Genomic DNA, 6,596 nt, shown 5'->3' on the forward strand with positions numbered 1-6,596 from the left:
GATTTGCTGGATCATACGCTAACTCGGTTTAACTTTTAAGGAACTGCCAGGCTGTTTTCCAATGTGGCTGCACCGTTTTATATTCTTACCACAGTGCATGAGGGTTCCAGTTGTTCCATATCCTCACTGACATTTGTTATTGTCTGTCCTTTAACTTAGCCATCCTAGTGGAGGTGAAGTGATACCTCATTGCGGTTTTGATTTGCATTTTCCTGATGCCTAATGATACTGAGTATCTTTTCATGTGCTTGTTTGCCATTTGTATATCTTCTTAGGAGAACTGGCTTCAGATCCTTTGCCCATTTTTGATTGGGTTGTCTTTTTATTATTGAGTTGTAGGAGTTCTTTATACATTCTAAATACAAGTCCCTCATCAGGTAAGATGATTTACAAAACTTCACCTATTCTGTGGGTTGTCTTCCCACTTTCTTGAAGATGTCCTTTGAAACACAAAAGTTTTTAATTTTGATGAAGTCCATTCTGTTTCCTTTTTTCTTTCGTTGCTTGTGTATCCTAGAAATCTTACCTTTGACTTAAGGGCAATCCCTTAAGCCCATATATTCCAATTTCTGGATTTTGGCTCGGGCATGGGGCAGCTATCCTGTTGACAGGGAGCCCTGGTCCAAGGGGCCTTTCTTTCCTCCTTGGAACCTTCTCCAACCCTTGTCTTCGCTCTCGCTTGCCTCTATTTCACTCTGCCGCTGGTTACTGTATCCGGGCTAAAGGCAGCAGCCCACTGGGCAGCTCCCCTTCTCCATCTTCTCCCATCTTCAGTCCATCACGTGTGCTGCTGCCAGAGGCACTTTCCTTCAGTCTGACCCTGGCCCCCGAGTGACTCCACTCCTGCCTGCTCAGGTACATTCTCCAGGGCAGCATTTGGAGCTCATTGTCATCCAGGTCTGCCTCTGTCCCCAGAGTTCCCCGACTCCCAGCACGCACACAGCTCCCGCAGTCCGGGCTTCTCGGTTCCCTTCAGACCGGGCTACCTGGCTTCACACAGCTGCTGTTTTAATTGGAATGTCCTGACATGTGTTACTCTGTCGGTTCTGGTTAAATTGGCCCTACCTCTTACATGCTGCTTCTCCTTGGGCACACTCTTCACTTTCCTGAGCTCATGTCCTCGTAACAATGGGGATAATCTTCACCTCGTGAAGGTCTGATGCCACGGCCTGTGCAGTCCCTGTCCCTCTGTGCGCACTTCATAATGGCGGCCATTGGAAGCGTGCTTGCAGCACCGAAGGAGATAACGTAAGCTTCCCTCGTTGGCCTCCCTGGCTCCCCCTCACTTTCACGTCGGCTACCAGTTATTTTTTGGTCAGAATTAAGTGCACCACGGCCATCTCCTTCCTTGTTTCCTCCTGCTTGTGGAGGATGAAATTTCTGTCAACAGAGTTTGATTGTCCGTTTTTTTATCAGAATATTGGAACTCTGTCGTGAACCGCACGGTTAGTGAAGTGGCGGTGCCAGGATTCTTGGCACAGAGTGACCGTTTTCCCAGCTCCTTAGAGTTACATTGAGAGCCCCCCCCGCTGCCCCGACGGCTCCTACTCACGTTTGCCACCACTCTGCACACAGACTCCCCGCAGCCTTCCCGAATCCACCAGGCACTTGCCCTCCTCTGGGAGCTGCCTCTCGTTGCTTCTGCCTGCAGTGCCTGGTGCCCTCCCTGATTTGCCTTCAGTTGTCCTCAGCTCGGTGGTGCTTTTCGAGACCTGCCCGGGGCTCTCGGCTGCCGCCACACGGTGCTGTTCTGCTGGAAGGGCACTTGCGTGGTAGAACTGCCTCTGCTGCCCACTCTGCACAGAGACTTTTGAGAGCAGGAGCCACATCATCTTCACCTCTCTGCTCCTGGATCCAAGCATGTTGCTGCAGTGTAACAAATGATTATTGAACGTGTGAGCTGGAGCTTGGGGAGGCTCTCCCTGAACAGTCACAGACCTGGCTGCGTCTTTGGGAAGGAGAAAGTGGCCTGGAATCTGAGGTCCAGATTCCTGGATCCAGTGCCCACCGTATGATTTATGAGCTACCTGAGCCTTTCGAACCTCTGTGCCCTCATCTTAAATGAGGATCACAATGTCTACCTCAGGCTGTGGTGGGGATTAAGTGAGGTGATTTTGGGGTACAAATGATTATATCCTAACATGGTATAGACAATACAATTCTTCAGAAAGTGGGAGATTCTGAATGTTGACATTATGATTACATTAATGAAGAATCCCAAAGGAAATTGAGAAATACAAGTTCCATATGTTGGGAGTGCTCAGATTTCTTAAGATTTTAAACAAGGATGTATACATAAAACTTGTTTATGAAAAATTTCAATGACATGGGAAAATGGTTATATTGTACTAACTGAGAAAAATAGGATTCAGAGTTATGCATACAGACATGCAACAGACACAGTAAGAGAGGCGGGGTCGTGTCTCTAATCTGTGTGTATTGTCTGATTAGATAATCCAGTTACATGCTGTAAATTCCAAAGGTGCTAGAACAATCTCTGCCACTTCTCCCCAAACACTCAGGACCCCTCCTTGTGGGCCATCATATTACCATAAAAAAATCCTCCCAGGGGTATTGTATGCACAGCAGTATTCTATTTATGAGTATATTCTGGTTCCCCCAATACACTGTAATTTAAGAGCAGATACTCTAAGCCTGTATCCCTAAGCAACCCAACAAGAGGAGAAAACTCAAAATAAAGGATACTATTAAAATAATTTCCTCCCCTCCAGGGGGAGGTTTGTCGTGGATGTTTTGATGCAGTCAGTTTAACTGATGGGTTTAGCTTTTTGTTCTCGTTTAAATATTTCACGCTAGGGTTTTAAAATGGAAAAAACGAGTGGAATTTAGTTGCTCCTGACATTAGAAGATAAACTTTAAACCTGAGACGTCAACATGTGTTTTTAAAATCTCGGTCCTCTCAAAGGTATCCAGTGACCTGAATAGCCTAGTGGTTAGGAGGTTGGGATGTGGGATTGGACAGCCTGTGTTCAGACTCTGACTCAACCATTGTGTGACCTTGGGAGAGTTCCTTAACCTCTCAGTGCCTTAGTGTCATCTGTGAAAAATAGAGACAATCAGATACCTTAGGCTTAATAGAGATAATAACCTACCTCATAATGTGGCTATGAGATTAAATGAGCAAATGTGTACAACAGTTAGAATAGGGTCTGGCACGTGCTTAGCAGTTGAGAGTGTTGCTTTACCTGGCTGTGCTACTAAGTAGCTGTGAGGCTTTAGATAAAGCCATTCAACTTCTCTTCTGTGAACAGGGAAACTAGGACACTTGCATAATGTTTTTCAAGGTCTTTTCCAATTCTGACGTTCTGTGATTCACAATTTGTGTCACTAGCAAAAGCCTAGTGTCTTGCACACAGTGGGGACTGCTGGTTCAGGGTGCTGCTGTAACCAAGAACCTGGGTGTGGTACCAGGAGCTTCACCTCATGTTTTGAGTCTGGAGAAAAAGAAGATTGAAGAATCATAATGTTTGAAGTATAGAAAAGGCTATTTTAGAGAGGAGCAGGTCTTGAAAAATTGTTCCTAAAATTAGTAATCAACATGCACAATAAAACTGTATTGTGCTGTTCCAGAGATGGCTCATGTGCTTGTATCTGCAAGATTAAAGATGGTCACGTATTGACTCACATCCACCATGAATGTGATCTTAGCGGCAGCAGAGCTATCTGGATTGGGCAAAAGATGACTGTGGTGAAGATTGTAGCAGCTCCCTTCAAGGTTTCAAAAAGAAAATGCAGCTTCTTACACTGGCCTGTGCCACCCTTTCCTTTCCCCAGCCATGAGCGGAGGATGGAGCAGGATGGATCCAATGGCCATTGAAGCCTGATGCCCCAGGGCAGAGGGAAGCCCACCTGCTCTGGGTGCTGTTTGTCCTTATTTGTGGGTGTCACTCAGGTGGGTTTCTTTTGCCAGGGAACAGGCTGAGGAAGATGGGAGATTTTGGTTTCTATGGATACTGGGCTAGCTGGGATTTGCATAATGTATTTCAGAGACAGACAGTCTGGGAACAGTGTGGACCGAGGAGGAGCATAAAGGCACATGGAAACGAGTTGGGGAATCTGGTCGTCAGGCTCCATTTCAGCCCTCCTCTAGGGACTGGAGTCTGGCATCCTCCCCCACTCTCAGGAGACGGCAGCACGGAACCCTGAGCATGGAGGGAGGTGGTGTGTGAGCAGCGCCCCCACGGGGCACAGCGCATACTTGGGCTCAGCAAATGCTCATGCTCTTTGCCTTGGCCTTCATTCAGCTTTTGGCAAAAGGGTCCTTCAGTAACTCGATCTAGCGTGTGAAACTCCCTTGTTTACTTACAGACCATCTCACAGACGCCCTCTCATTTTAATCCCTGCTACCACCTGCCACCCTGTGAGGCAGATTCAAGAGGTCAGGAGACTTGTCCACGGTCATGTGACCTCACCAAGGTCTGGAGTTCCCATCCCCAAATCCCAAAACATGTTCTGGGTTTGCAGCAGTAAATGTGGCATAATTGAGGCAGTTCATTTTGCAACAGCCTGAACTAGGGAGGGGGAGTGGGGATAAAGAGGACAAGTGGGCATTAGAACTACTGGAGGAGGTAGGGTGGCCAGGCAGCATCGTGGAGGAATGTACCAGGTGATGGAGATCAGGAGTCTGATGGCTGCCAGGTTTCTGGCTTGAGTGGTGTGCTAGTCACTGAGGCCTGGACTAGAGAGCAGGTGGGTTCAGTGTTGTGTCTGTGGGACATTGGGATGAAATTATAGAGAAGGGCCTTAGATACAGCTCTGTAGCTCAGGATCTAGGTGGGAGATGCAGAGTCAGGAATCGTCAGCAGAGTTGTCTTGTTGAGTCTGGGCTGTCACATGGGGAGTGTCTAGAATAAAAGAAGGAGGCAGAGACAGAATCCTGGGGGCACTGACGCACTTTAGAGGTGGGCCAAGGATTCCGGGTTAGAGCGCCGAGGAGTGAATAGAGAAGCAGAAGCAGAACCAGGGAAACCAGGTGGTGTGACAGAAGCGAAAAATCACGTTGAAGGTAGAAGGGAGTGAGCAATAGTGTCAAAAAACCCAGAAAGTCAGGTTAAAATGGGGATAGAAAATAAATGACCAACTCCAGTTTAATCATGGCACAGCTTCTCTCAATATCAATGAAGACAGAAGAAAAAATGAAAATTCACGTCATCAACAAGAAGTAATAGATGACCAACCTCATGGCAGAAATTAGCAGGATTTCTAATTATAAAGGATAATTATAAAGCCAGCGGAGCCAGACTTTTAGCACCTACCCAGACTTTGCCTCTTGATACGCCAACCCAAGAGACATCAAAAGCTCATTTGTCCCTTCTTCTATCTCTTCTATCTCCTGTGTGGACCAGATGCTATGGAGGTTCTGATGTTGGACTTTTGGGTTCTAATGAGGTGGTCTTGTTTGTGCTGCAAAGTCGTGCCCCTGGGTTACTCCTTGCTTTATTGCCTTTTGCTCTCTGTGCCCCTGCTCTCAGCTGTGAGAATTTAAAAAGGAATCCCACAGATGACAGCACAGTGGTGACAGAGGAGCTTACTGAGATTAATATTTGTTGAGTGAATGCATATAGAAATAAATCAGTCTCCAAGGAGAAAGTGAATTTGGGAAATAAAAATTGAGGTTTGGAGATCCAGCCATTCTCTTCACTTGGAAATGATCTCTTCACTGTTGAGACTGAGGATCAGGGCATTATTTTAATTAAGGGGCTTTCCTTACATGTCCTAACCCTCTACTGTTCCCAGGCTGCTCTTTGAAGTGGCCAGGAATACTGTTTTCTTCTGTCCTTCATCTTGCCATCCCCATTCAGTCATGGCACATCCCAGAAAACAACGGGGCAGAAAGGAGGGGGAAGTGGTGGCAGCATCGTGCATCCCGGGAGGTGTAGTTCCTACAAAATGGGGGCAGAGATGAGAAGGACCCTTACCCGGGTGCAGGCGGGGGTTTGTAGTTTGGTGGTGTTTCTGTTTTTATTAGTCCACTTTTTCATGGTTTCAGGGGAGCTGTGGGCCTAGAAGATCCCACCTCCAGACAGCAGAACCACCCCACTTTGATGTTTGAGGGAAACTGGGAGGTGCTGGGAGCTGGGAAACCCGAACTTCCTCAGTTATATACACATCGTCACCTGAGTGGATCTTGTGTAGGGCCAAGGAAATCTGTGTGTCTTGTTACATATCACCTCCTTGAGGATGAGTCTGTTGATTAAAAAACAACATGGGTGCACGACAAAATACCACGGAACAATGGAGAAGAATCTTCTCAGATTCAGTGGGAGCACTTACCCCTCTAAAAGGCCATCTGCAACATCCAGAAGAAAACTTTGGCATCCTCAGTAAGGAGTCATCTCTATTTAAACAGGAGCAGAGAGAGCAAGAGGAGAGTTAGCCCAAATGGAAAGGGAGGGCGTGGGAGAGAGAAAGCAGAATTGAGGAAAATGAAAAGGTAGCAGCAGACTTGAAACCCAGAGCAGAGACAGTAAAGACCAGAATTGTAACTAAGACTGAGCACAACTGAGCAAGGAATGTGGAAGATAAACTTGAGAAACCTTGCCAGATGACAGAGGTGAGGGACATTTTTTTTAAGA

The sequence above is a fragment of the Diceros bicornis genome, chromosome 11 (assembly GCF_020826845.1).
Source record: "Diceros bicornis minor isolate mBicDic1 chromosome 11, mDicBic1.mat.cur, whole genome shotgun sequence".
NCBI classification, from domain to species: domain Eukaryota; kingdom Metazoa; phylum Chordata; class Mammalia; order Perissodactyla; family Rhinocerotidae; genus Diceros; species Diceros bicornis.